Genomic DNA, 14050 nt, shown 5'->3' with positions numbered 1-14050 from the left:
CTAATCTATTTTAGTGATTCAGGTATTCTCCATTACAAAGAGAACATCAAAACAGAGAAGAAGAAGCAGCAGCAAGTGTTAGACTGTTAGTACTTAGTACTATAGAGAAGAAGAAGAAACAGCAGTAAGCAGTTAACCAATAAAAAAAACAGAGAAGAAGCAGCAGCAGTTAGAGCGTTACAGAGAAGCAGTAGGCAGCAGTTTACCAAGTTACTATAAGTCTATAATACCATTACCAAGCCCAAAAAAAAAAAAAAAAAAAAAAAAGCAGCAGAGAAGAACTAGCAGAACCAAATCTCTTGAGCAATTGCTGTAGTTGTTAGTACTACGAGAAGAAGAAGAAGAAGCGAAGCAGCAGTCAACCAATAAAAAACAAAAACAGAGAAGAAGCGGCAAGAGTAGGATGTTAGTGCGTTACGGAGAAGCAAGAAAGTAGTTAACCATGTTACCAAGCCAAAAAGAAAAAAGCAACATAGAAGAAGCGAGAAGAGCTTAGAAGTTACGATTCTGACTTAAAAAAAAAAAAAAAAAAAAAAAAAACAACGAGCAGGCATTACAGGCTACAGAGAAGAAGAAGCAGAAGAAGGAAAGAAGTTACCAAGCAAAAATAAAAAAGGAGAGTTACCTTTACAGACTACAGAGAAGAAGCATCGATAGAAGTTATCAAACAAAAAAAAAAAAAAAAAACAGAGAAGAAGTTACCGTTATAGACTACACTCTACAGATAAGAAGAAGCATAGAAGTAGAACTATAGAAGTTGCAAAGCAATGAAGCCAAAAAAAAAAAAGACAAGAAGTTACCGTTACAGACTGCAGAGAAGAAGCATCATAGAACCATAGAAGTTACCAAGCAACAAAAAAAAAAAGAAGAGAAGATCAGAAGTTACCGTTACAGAGAAGAAGAAGCATAGGGAGTAGAGACTTACCTTGCCGTAAAGGTAGGAGGAGGAGGAAGCTTCGACTTTTGCGCAGAGGACTCGAGAGGTAGGAGGAAACTTTGCCTTCGCCTGAGTCGAGTTGCCATTGCCGGAGCCAGAAAGGAAGGAGGAAGGTTGTAGTGTCGCACAACCTCTTGCGTAGAGGAGTCGAGGGTTTTACTTTTAATTTCTTAGGGAAGAAGTTTAAGGTTTTTAGCCTTTTACAGATTTATGTTTTAACCTTTAGGAATTTAGGGATTTTAGATTTTTAGTTGTAAAGGCTATTTATCTCATGTAGCAGCGTACATGAGATAATTATACACCAACCAATACCAATTAAACAAAAAGAATAATATATAATTGCATGAAAAAAATAAAAAAACAAATACACACTCCATATTGGCGTCCGCCTTGCCCTCATGGTGTCCCAAGGCGACGCTTTAACCGCCTTGGCGACGCCTAGATGGTCAAGTCGGCCACCATTCACGAGTCTTGTTAAGCGTAGGCTCGCTTAATACCTGGGTTTCCGCCTGGACGCCAAGGCGGCGCCTTGACAACTATGCTCTAATATGACAACCACTTTATGCAAGTCCTTCCAGAATCCGTCACTTGCAATGGTCTGTTGTTCTGCCCTCCCTTCTTCTGACTTTGAACCTTGCCAACTAAACCATTGTTCACTTGCAAACATAGACCTCAGACCTATCACTTTTGTCTGAAAGCTCTTCAATGCAATGTAATTGGTGGCAAATCGAGTGACACCAGGCCTCACTAAATTTCCATTGCATTTTTCCCTCAACATGGCTAAAGCATAACCATGGTTATATACAAAATTTGTCACTTGTCTTGCCCTATTTACTACACCCGCTACCAAAGTTTTTTTCCCCATGTCCTTCAGCATTAAATCAATGGAATGTGCTGCACATGGAGTCCAAAAGAGCCGGATCCTCTTACTCTTCTTATTCATCAACTTCTCTCCAGCTTTTTTATAGTTAGAACCGTTATCCGTTACAATTTGGATAACGTTCTTTGCTCCTACCTCGTCCACCACTAGCTTCAACTCCTTATACAAGTATGATGCATCCTTTACATGCTTTGATGCATCGACAAACTTCAAGAATACTGTCTGCCCATTGCAACTCATTATGAAATTTATAATGGACAGTTTAGGAGGTCCAGTCCAACTATCAGCCATAAGGGTAATCCCATACGTCTCCCACATTGGCTTTAAACCATCAATGTACTCTTTCAGCTCCTGTACCTCCTGAGGCAAATATACATTATATAATTCATGTGGTGAAGGCCCCTTCCATCCTGGGCTAGCCCTCCCTGCAGCGTCAAGGAATGCATTATAGTATGTTCCTTGTGCTACATTAGCTGGAATGCCATTGTATAACATGAACTTACTTAAGGCTTTCCGTGCTTCCTCTTGTTTACCACCAAACATTTGCGGGATGGTTGACTGGTAGGCATCTTGTTGCCTAAAAATTGTTGGATCTTGCTCAAAAATGGGATCTGGGGAATGTGCTCGTGGTCGTGTTGAGGGCTGTGGTATATTTCTTATCTTAATGCTTTTCCTCCTCTCATCTTGTTGCACTGGTGTAGCTGAGCCAGATCCACCAGCTCCTCTTGCCTGTTCATATCTTCTCACATTCTCAAAATGCAAACTTTGTCTATTCTCTGCCAAAGTCTGCTGGTAAATTCTCCATTCAGCTTCTGATTGAAACTCACCAGGTGGAGGCCTAAATTCAGTATCATCTCCTCCACGGACCTTTACACCAGGCCTCTCTAGTACTGCCTCATCAAACTGTTGTTGTATTCTTTCCCTCTCAGCTTTCTTTATTCTTCTTCCTCTCAAGTGTTGTGCTATAGCCAGTTTCACTTGGGTCGGAACATTTGGGCATGAGGCAACATCCTTGCCTGTATCAGACAAATGTTGTTTTAACCTGGTGGCTCCTCCAGATATCAACTTTCCACAATAATTGTATTTGGACTTCTTTTTGTCTTCGGACATCGGGACTCCATGTTGCCATGCTATATCAGACATTGTGTACAAAATATCTTATATTTTACACTGTTACATAAAAAAGCATGTATTAGGAACTATTAAAGACTTAAAGTAATGTATTAAAGAGTTAAAGTATTGTATTAAAGACTTAAAATAATATATTCAAGACTTAAAGTATTCTATTCATAACTGTTAAACATAATGTCAAGCTATTAGAACAATCAAATGGCTATCTCTTATTTATCCCCTAACCCTAGTATTTATTTCTTAATTAAAAATAATATTTGAAATTTTTATTAAAAATATTTATACCTTAAAGTATAAGAAAAATATAATATAATGATGTATTTGACACCATTTGAAGTTGAACATTATGTACATATGTTGTGCATAATTTTCCATAAACAACAAGTATTTTTCCTTAATATTATATATATATTTTTAATTTTAATAATATTTTTATTAATTCTGAAAAATAAAATAATATTTTAATGGGTGAAAATAAAAAACTGATCCATGAGACTGTAGAGCATCCAAAGTTGTTCAACATATATGAAAATCACTTCCAAACAATCACTATTCATCATATTTTTTTCAATTTTTTTTTTCAAATAAATAATTTATTTTTGCAGAAATTAGAATAAAAAAAATAATAACAGAAAAATAGTTTGAACTCCATCAAGTGATAGATCGGTCAAAGTTGTTTAATATATCTCAAAATCACATGAATCTATCAAGGATTGCACAATTTTTGTTGAAAAAAATAGATTTGGGGAAAAGAGGGAATACCTTTAAAAAAAACCTTCAAATATGTGATGATTCTTGCAATATTGGAGTTGAATCACACTTCAAAGCTTGCAATCCATCAAAAAATTGAAGCCAAGAAGAAGAAAATCAACTTTGGAGCAGTTTTTTGAGTCTTTTAGCCTTTTAGGACAGAACTCGCTGAGATATGCGAGTTCTATCCATGGTTAGGTGGTAATAATTGTGGTAGATGGGTCATGATGGGTAAAAAAAAGGGGCAAAACCAATACCGAGACCCGAGACCCAAGATCCGAGATGTTGGCGAGAAATTGCAGTTTTATGTACCGTAGGGCATATCGACTCAGTTTTTGGAATTACCAAGAAACTTGGCGAGGTCTCGCGAGTTCTCGAACCATGACTGAACCTGGTCCTCTTCTGAACAGGTGGATCTCCAATAATGGTGTCCTCATGTCCTTTTTGATTGGCTCAATGCAATCAGACCTTGCAAGTGGTTTTCTTCTCCTTGATACAGCCCATCAAATCTGGTCTGCTTGCGAGGAAACTTATGGACAGCTGGGTAATGATGCATAGGTGTATGAACTCCGGAAAAAGGCCAATCATACTACTCAGGGGGTGTTGTTTGTCTCCAAGTACTATGCTACCTTGCGCAGCCTCTGGCAGCAATTGGACCATTTTTCTGGTTACCACCCCACTACAACTGTCGATATCACTGCATATAAGAAGCATCTGGACAAAACCCGGGTTTAAGAAGCATCTGGCATTGGTGCCTAATGTTTTTCAATTTACTGGCCGAAATGTGTTTCTATTTATCTAAGGTCCAGTTCTAATTGTATATAATTTGCACCAGAAATTTAAATGGAGAGGGATAAAAAAATATTTAGGGTCAAATTGGTCCATTTGTATTTCCCTAAACTACTGCAATAATTTGCTTTGTATTATTGATATTCATCCATCCCAAAATATGTATTTTTTTTTTTATGATTGTAAATAATGTTAAAACTATAAATATGGAGAATTGTTGCGATAGAAGGTGTTGGGTGAAAATATATACTTGCTGTTCATCTTTTTAGCAGTCAAGCTGTTTCACATATAGTTGAAGGTACATACTGTAAGGTTCAAGCTCTTTGTTTTTCTATTTGCAGGGTTGTGGAGGATAGTGACAGGAGTACGTTTGAGGATATTCTAGATGCATACCTGGCATATTTGCAAGTAAGTTTTCTTTGAAACCTATTCATTTTGAAATTAATTTTATTCAGTTTGTTTGAGAAATCACTTCCCTATTTTATCATGTGAGCTTTGGTGAGTTTCTGTTTGGTCAGTATTTTGATGTCCACTTCTACAGTGCGCATGCATTGGAGATATAAATGATCACTCTGTTCAGGTGATTAGAGAAAGAATATGCAATAATGCAATACACAGAAGTGCTTTTCAAGCCGTGACCTCTTAATTCCTCCTGTAGGCAAAATATATTTAAAATATTCTTGTACTTCTGGTTCTAATGCTCTTATGTTCTTAATATCCCGTCCTCTCCTACCAGAAATATTGACTTTTCTGCTGGAAACAAGGGAAAATTATCAGTGCTCCATTAGAAAACCCTCTTTTTTATTATTTTCCATAGGAAAACTCTATGTTTGTGCACAATCAACCCGAATTCCCAAACACCCCTGGGGTATTTTTCCTTATTTTTTTGGGGTGTGTGTGTGGGGGGGGGGATTGGTGATAGAATATTAAAAGAAGCTAATAAATTGATATTGGGGGTGTTGTAAGGTCTCAAAATCCTGGGCGATTAGTTGATTTTTTTTGGAAACCTACAAGAAAGATTATACTAACTGGTTAGATGAAATGGGGTGTTCTCAATAGAGTTTGGAGGATGCGACTAGTTGTAGGGTGTGTTCCATATTAAATTAGGGGTTTTTTGGGTTAACTATTGAATTCGGTAATGGGCAGAAAATATGGTGCACAAAATGTTTGGGTATAGTTTGAAATATTGAAAAATACGATGAGGTAGAAAATTTTTTTCCATTATGAACTACAGCCTGTTCTGTTCAGTTTTTGCCTAATGACTTATGACTTATTATTCTGAGTTTGGTCGGGTATGTATTCCTGCATACCATATCGAACCATCGCTACAAGTTTGAATAAATTGTAGATGGAGCGCTTAATTAGTTGGTAATTTTTTCAAATTACTGTAATAGTAAGATTAAGGCTTATTACAAACTATAATTACAGTTCACTAAAATACCAACTGTCATACCTATTCATAAGGATTGTATTTACTAAAACTAATTTAAATGATGAAAACTAATTATAAGGAGCTTAAAGAAAATGATTCCCTGCTCCTCATTCATATTACTGGTGTGCTCCTGCACTGTGTTTCAACCGTATTGTTTTCTTGCATATTAACTCTTCCACTAAACTGACTCCATGGGTTGCCAGTTAAGAGATGAGAAACAGATGCGTCTAGATGATCCTCCCATGTCAAGTAACACATTTATTTTCAATGTTCCCTTATCAATGATTATATTCTTAAATCGTGAAATTAGCTTAGCACATATCATACACACATGATATGTTTATGTTAAAACTTTTATTTGTATTCTATATGTTCTGATTTTACATCTTAATCTGGAACACAGTGCTCAATTTTTAGTTTTGTCTTGTATTTGTCTTTGATCCTGGGGTTAATTTAGGTTTCTCTTTTCTTTTTGGTAAATTTTTGTACTCAAATCACTGCACATGCTTTTCTAAACCTTTCACATTCTAATTTAGGTGACTGTGGTGAATCCTGCCATGGAATTAGCATTGTCTAGTCTGCAAAAATTTGCTGTTGATGTGTACAGTGGAAGGATCTCGAAAGATCGATTGCGTTTTGGTGAACCATGGAGACATACCCCACGCACAGACAATCCTGCACTCTGTTTAGAGTGGGCAAAGATTCAACTAACCGATTTCATTCAAGCTCTAGTGAATGCTGAATTTGGGGTAATTGTTTTAGATTCCTCCTATTGCTTCTGTTTAATGCCCCCTTCTTGTGCTGATGAACTACTAACTTGTATCATCAGAACTCTTTTAACTTTTCCAATATTTATTGTTATTTGACGTCTAATGACAATTAAGTACCTTCATATTGTCTATTTAGCATTTTTTGAATCTTCATTGTTTGGTTAGTCTATGTCTATTACTTTTTCTCAGGCATGTGCAATTATGCGTGTCCATGTAAAATTGTGTCAAATGTGATGAAAAGCCCTAGAAGTGCAGTTACACTGCAGATCATAAGCTTGAATAGAGGGTCGTGTCACATTTTTGCTGGCAATTAAACAATTAGCCAATTCTTCTGAACATGAATCCTGAAATATTTCCTACTAAAAGTGCAATGTTGGCAAAAGATTCTAATGCAAGACCGGGCCTAAGACAGCCTAGCCTTACAATAAGATCCCAAGAGAGGACAGCCCCAATTTGATTATCATAAAAAACTCCAATAACAGTATACTGCATAGTAATTAATAACAGAATAAACACCCTTTTGAACCCTCAACAGTAATACCCAATTTCAGATTCAAATATTAATTACAGTAGTAAAAACAGTACCCAAATTGGACCTATCGATTAGGGCCGCTTAGAGTTTCAGATCAGAAATCAAGAACAGATTTAAAAGTGAGCAAATAGCCCCAATATTGCAATCAAGTGAAGCTCTAACAGAAGGGATAAAGCTCTTAAAATTTCAAATCGATCTAATGATTCAGTACTGAGATATGAGAAATCTTGATCTAGGGCTCAGTTTAGGGACATTTGGGATAATAAACAAACCCGATCTCAGATCACCTCAAGACTCCAATCGAACCCCCTTGTCTAGGTGCAGAATCGATCCTCAAACTTTGGTCTTCAACAGATTGCAGGTTGGGCAGATTGATCTTCTTGAAGTTGCAGGAATTTCTCTCCAATAGACTAATACCGCAGGTGTTCTTCAGATGGTCCTCGATCAGGATTCCAAGAGCAGATTAGTTCTTCAATACTTCTTCAGAGATCAGGAACAGATTGCAATGACTGTATATACTATATAGCACTCGATGGGAACTTAATCAAACACACCCATTGATTTGTATAGAGAATAGAAAAGAAGATAAGAACCTATCTCAGGTTAGGGCCTCTCACCCGATCTGTTTCTCACAGGGATTTAGCCAAAGCTAACTCAGAATTTTATTCAATCAATCAAATAGTATCTATGGTTTTGGCCATTACAATCTTTTGTAAGAACTGCAATCAAAGATCCCAATCTGATTAGGAAATTAAAAACCTAGTAGCTATTACAACCATAACTGAATAACTAATTCTTGAAGTGTCTTAACTAATCCTAACTTACGTAGGAATTAAAAACAAATCAAAGCTGTCTAACTAATCCCCAAACTAACCCCACGAGCTGGACCCTTGTTTGGTCTATGAACCTGGCCCCCTTTTAGTTTCAGGTTCTAGCGGGTATACTTGAGACCCGAGAACCTATCTACATCAGATTCTGGTTATCAGGCTCGAAGAAGTTGGGGTAAGGCTTAGTTTAGTCTAGTATGCTGAAAAGACAAAGGATGAAGTACAGTCTAGTTAAGGTGGATTTTTACCTTAAATATGAGCTTCCTAGTTGCAGAAATAATTGAAACTGATTTATGGCAGAAATAACCAGAACTTATCTTAGGCTCATGTATTTATTTTGTTTCAAATAGCTTATCAAAGTTCATACTGTGTTGACTTTATGTGCGTTTAACTTGTTACCTGTTTGCCTTGTGAAGGTTAATTACCTTGCTGATTGTAGCCTTGAGATCCTGGATGATCCTTCTGCAGTTGCTATGTTGGAGGTACTTCTCTAGTTCCATCCATGATTTTTGCTTTCTTGATTCTTGATACATGATGTTTTCTGAAATTAACCTTCTCTCAGGTTGGTTTACTCTACGCACAGCGAGATCCATCATTCATTCGTCCTATATCTCGAGGTATTCAGAGGTGTCTTGTCAGATGGTAAGCGATTCAAACATTAGTCCAAAGTGGCCTGTAATTAATATGTTCCATGTTCAAATTCTACGTTGCTGGAGTGCAGGCTTGTCCAGGAAAGGATGAATATGTCCCTTCAGCAGTTGCGTGAGTACCCATGGCAGAGAATAGTACATGGTCGCAGTTATCACCATTTGATGAAGGAAACTGGATATAAGTAGTCTGAGGTATGTACCAGGTTTCTTTATTTTTTATTTCTATGTTTTTGGCTTGAAGTAAGTTTCATTTTTATATTCTTATGAGGCAACTGAAGGAATTGTTGCCTGAGAATTGGAAAGAAAGAGCTATTCTTTTCAAATTTATGGTTTACAGGAATTTTATGGATCATCTCTCAGGATAGCTTGGCAAAGGCGTAATCTTTTTTTACTGATGGCATGTCCCTTGTACCCCAGGAGGTTCACATGTAAGTACTTCTTGAAAATATCTAACGTCTTGAATGTTAGCTCATGATTTCTTATTTCCATTGAAGGATGATGCTGATACGTGGCCCCACAAGTTCAAGTAAGGTATCATGGTTGATAAGTAAACCTAATATCCATTCTATGGGGCTAAAGGTATCTTAGAGGGTAATGATTGGTCCTTTGTCCACCGGCACTTTTAGCTTGTTCTCCGGATTTTCACCATAAATTGACCGGAACTAGATCCTTTCTAATGCACTTAAGGTCACAACCAGAGTCGAGGAGGACTGTAGCGCTTATTTGAAAAGTTAGGATCTTGGTTTGGATTTTAGCATAGAAATTCAAGGAAAAAGGTTTGGAAATCAGGATTTAGTAAATTTTGATCTTTGAAAGAGAAAAACACAAGGGAACATGGTCCACTTGAAGCTGTAGCTAGAAAGTGTTGGCGGTTCTCTTGGTAAATGTTAGAATTTTAAAGAAAGAAATACTACTGCATAGGGTTTCATGGGATGGATGGGCTTTCATCCAGGTAGTTATGTAGGGAAACATGGTCCAGTTGAAAGATAAGATATTGTTCAATGAAATTGGATGAGATTGAGTGGCTGAAATGTCTTGTTGTTTGGTTGGTTTTAACTCGCCTGCAAGTAGAGGTAGAAGTGAAGAGAGAAGAAGAAAATCCAGGGTTCACCTAGTGTTGAGAGCATGATGCAGATCTGAAGTTGTATTCAAGGAGGAAGAAGGCTGCTGCCTAGCAGCCACGATTTTGATTTTGCCTTGGGTTGTTTTAACTTTATGTCTTATGTCTTGTTTGGTTCAGTTAGATGAATCAGTTGGGTCAATTTAAGTTGTGGTTAAGTAAGTTATTAGTTTTTACTTTTACTATTGGTAATTATTTAGTAGTTATCTCACATCAGTTAGAAACTGATAGTGTCTTGTACTCCAACCAAAGGGGTTCCTATTTGGGGACCTTCTAATTTTGGTCCCTTGCTGCTCTTTCTCGATTATTATCTATCAAAGCAACCCAAGGGGGCAGACTAAGCCCATGATTTGTCTAAGAAACCATAGCTTCTGTTGCTTGCTTGCTCTCCCATGGAGATTCCTTGGTGTGTGATCTAAGGAAGAAGGGACTAGTGTTTGACATGGAACTAAATCTCGGTTTCGCAAGAAACCGAGACGAGATGGTCATCGACTTTAAAAAGTCCCATGTTTCGACCAAATTTCGACCATATTTCACTAGTTTCGACCTGAACACCTATATAAGTGTCACTTATCCCCATCAAAACTTGAGGAAATCTGGCTGGAAACCAGGACAAACACTTATTTATGCCAGAAACCAGGACAGATACTTATATATGCCTAATACCCTTAGATATTATCATAAATAAGCAAATACCCCCTATTTGAATCCAATAAAAATAGTTAAAAAATTAAATTCCAAAATATAAAAAATCAACCCCCCAGTTCAAGAACAAAAAATTGGATTTTTAGCGGTAGGTGCAATTTTCAACTTTCTATTGCTGGGGTTTTTCTCAAATCTAAAAATTTCATAAATCTTAATATGGTAAAACATTGCTAAAAACCAAAAGTGCGGTAAAATATCCATTTGTTTTGATGTCTAAAAAAATATTTTCATTCAGAGCGATTTTAAACAACATTCGCGCACACCAAATTAAGTTTGACCAGAACATAACTCTTTCTATATAAATCAGATTTAAACAATCTTGGATTTGTTGGAAATTTCACCTACATCCGAAAATCCAGTTTTTGTTCTTGAACCAGGGGGTTGACTTTTTATCCTTTTAGAATTTGATTTTTTAACTATTTTTATTGGATTCAAATAGGGGGTATTTGCTTATTTATGTGTCATTGATTGGCTCGTACCGAAGACAATCACTGAGGTTTGCAGTTTCCATGGTTTGACCTCATTTTACAGAAGATTCATTCAGAATTTCAGTACAGTTATGGCACCCATCGCCGAATGTATGAAAATCAAGTAAAGGCAAGTTCTAATGGACAATAGCGGCGACAAAGGCCTTTCATCTTATCAAGAAAAAGATGGCAGAGGCACTGGTTTTACGCCTAATAGATTTTGACCTTGTGTTTGAGGTTGCTACAGATGCCTCACATGTCGGCCTAGGAGGTGTATTGATGCAAGGATGATACCCTATCACTTTTTATAGCGAGAAACTCTATGATGCCAAACGACGCTATTCGACATATGACCTTGAGCTTTTTGCAGTTGTCCAAGTGTTATGCCATTGGAGACACTATCTTATTGGTAAGGAATTTATTCCTTACATCGATCATGAAGCACTCAAGCACCTGTTAGAGTTGATATGCTGTAAGGGTACTTTAGGAACTAGTTAGTTTACTAGTTGCCTTATATTGTAATTTTCTATTTTTGCCTTTTACCTCCCTAGGGAGGTGTATGTTATTTGTTCTATCTCATTAGTGAAGTAATATAGGTGTGGTGGAGATAATTTCTCTACTACACAACATTGCACCATTTTCTCTTCTTCTCTCCTTCTCCTTCTTCAACCTCCTACCTTCATCTCTCCCTTGTTCCCTTGCTGTCCTTAACTTTTAACTTGGTATTAGAGCATAATTTGTTGGTTTGAGAGTCGATTCATCTTCTTGTTCTGTTTCTATCCTCTCTTTGGAACCCAAGGTTACAAAGGGGTTCCAAGGAAGGAGCTACTATGTGAGATGCTTGAAGATATCTTAACAAGAAGAATGAATGAAGACCATGGAGCCACAAAAGGAGGAGTTTATTTGAAGAAATAAGGGTTTGGAGCTCAACATAGCTGAGCAACAAGTTACCGCCAACTTCTTGATAAATTCTCTTGATCTCCTTCATCCGGTTGTCCTTGGAGCTGAGTTATAGCTCATTTGAATCGCCCTTGGGTCTACTTGACCCCCCCATGGTCTCGGTTCATATCCTTAAGATTTGCTGCTTCAAAACTCATCTTCTTCTTGGATTTTAAGGTACTGCCAGGCTTTGTTTTCGTCTGTGCTACTTGTATCAATGGCCTATGCTGCTTCTTACTAATTGGTTTGGATGATTTATGTTGTTTGGGCTCTTCTTGCTGCTGAATGAGATCATTGTGCCTTGAGACATATCTTTGGAGTTAATTTTTTTGTGGAAGTATTGCCCGATTTGCTAGCTGGACTGTAGTTACCTGTGTTTGATATCTTTTTTTTTTTTTGGGTTGAGCAATGACTCCCCATTTCCTTTAGTAAAGCATTGGACCCTTAGAGGTCAAATCGATCACAGCCAGCCAAGAAAGGAATTTTCGTCAGTGGTATATGGATTTGAATATTGATCTGTGATGTGTTTTGACTGCTTGGTGCTGATGAGAAGTGTTGTTTGAGCTCTTGGTGTTGATGAGAAGTGTTGTTTGTGCTTCCCTAGTGGCTGTGTGATGAATTCTTTGAGATGTTTGTCTTGTTTGATTGTTGGACTGAAATTACCAGTGTTTGAAAGTTTTTTGTTTGGGCTTGTTTGGGTAGAGTGTGTACTCCCCATTTGGATTGGGTATCATCCCTATTTTTTGTATATTCCTACATTATGTCAGTTGTTGGAGGAAGAAGCCAAATTCTACCCCAAGAGAATGACATGAAAAGATTTAGCTGTGACTACTGTTGGAAATTTGCACACACTCAAGAGAGATGTTGGATCCTTTATGGCTGTCCCCCTGGTATGCATGACAGCAGGAGAGGGGGAGCCAAAGTACACACTATAATGCATGAGGTTGAACCTTAGCGATATTCATCTGGGCTACAGATAGACACCAGATCTCTCACTCAGGATGATATTGTAGCATCTCGCAAGGTTTTGTCATATCTGGATAGCTCTGCTTCTTCACTTGCATCGCCGGATTCTTCAGTTTCCACTTTACAAGCCTTTAGATCTGCCCCTTCTACTGCCTCTACATGGGTCATTGACTCTAGAGCCACTGACCATATGACTGGCATATCTCAGTGTTACGACTCCTACTCCATCTGTTCTGGTAAGGAAAAGGTTAGGGTCGCTAATGGTTCCCTTTCCTCTATTTCTAGTAAGGGTAGTATCCGTGTCACTTCTTCTATCTCCCTTGATTCTGTTCTTCATGTTCCTCAGTTTAATACTAACCTCTTATCTGTGAGTCATCTAACCAAATCCTTGAATTGTTCTGTCACTTTTTTTCCCATCTCATTATGTGTTTCAGGATTTGGTGACAAAGAGGATTATTGGCGGAGGACATGAGGAAAAGGGACTCTACCTTCTTGATACAGGCACATCCCCTCTACCTACTGCTCAGTCCTACGTATGTGGGCGTAGTGACACTAGTACTGTTGACTCTATGATGTTGTGGCATCAACGTTTGGGCCATCCTTCCTTTAGTGTTATGAGACAAAAATTACCACATTTGTTTTCTTCCATTCCTTCTTCCCATGTATTTCAGTGTGAACCATGTCTATTTGCTAAATATTGTCGTTCTTCTTATCCTACCATTGGCAATCGATCCGCTATTCCTTTTCATATTGTCCATATTGATGTTTGGGGACCTTCCCCTACTACTTCTTTACTTGGCTATCACTACTTTGTTTCTTTTGTTGATGACTATTCCCGCACTACTTGGACTGTTCTGATGAAACATAAGAGTGATGTCTGTGATGCTTTTAAGAATTTTTATCAAATGATTCATACTCAATTTGACTCGAATCAAAATTGTTCGTTCTGATAAAGGGGGGGAGTACAAGTTTGGTGGTCTCCAATCCTTCTTTACTGACAATGGCATTATCCATCAGCTAGCGTGTGTTGACACACCCCAACAAAATGGGGCAGCTGAGAGGAAAAATCACCATTCATTGGAGGTTACTTGGAGTCTTCTCTTTGGCATGCATGTTCCTAAGACTTTTTGGTCCGATGCTCTTCTTACTGCTTCC

The 14050-nt window shown here is 37.6% G+C and overlaps 1 protein-coding gene across 3 annotated transcripts in view; it reads left to right on the top strand.

Moving 5' to 3' along the window:
* Positions 1 to 14050, top strand: part of LOC122647682 — a 68966-nt gene that overhangs the window by 31224 nt on the left and 23692 nt on the right. The window contains exons 8-13 of one of the 3 annotated variants that reach the window (XM_043841057.1): positions 4829 to 4895; positions 6456 to 6668; positions 8465 to 8530; positions 8632 to 8690; positions 8770 to 8890; positions 9059 to 9126. The gene's annotated coding sequence lies outside the window, so the exon portion shown is untranslated. Of the gene's footprint in view, positions 1 to 4828; positions 4896 to 6455; positions 6669 to 8464; positions 8531 to 8610; positions 8691 to 8769; positions 8891 to 9058; positions 9127 to 14050 lie in introns of all 3 variants that reach the window. The other 2 variants (XM_043841048.1, XM_043841055.1) reach the window with 2 other exon arrangements.

The sequence above is a fragment of the Telopea speciosissima genome, chromosome 1, assembly GCF_018873765.1.
Source record: "Telopea speciosissima isolate NSW1024214 ecotype Mountain lineage chromosome 1, Tspe_v1, whole genome shotgun sequence".
Lineage (NCBI taxonomy): Eukaryota > Viridiplantae > Streptophyta > Magnoliopsida > Proteales > Proteaceae > Telopea > Telopea speciosissima.
This window is presented reverse-complemented; position numbering and strand designations above follow the sequence as displayed.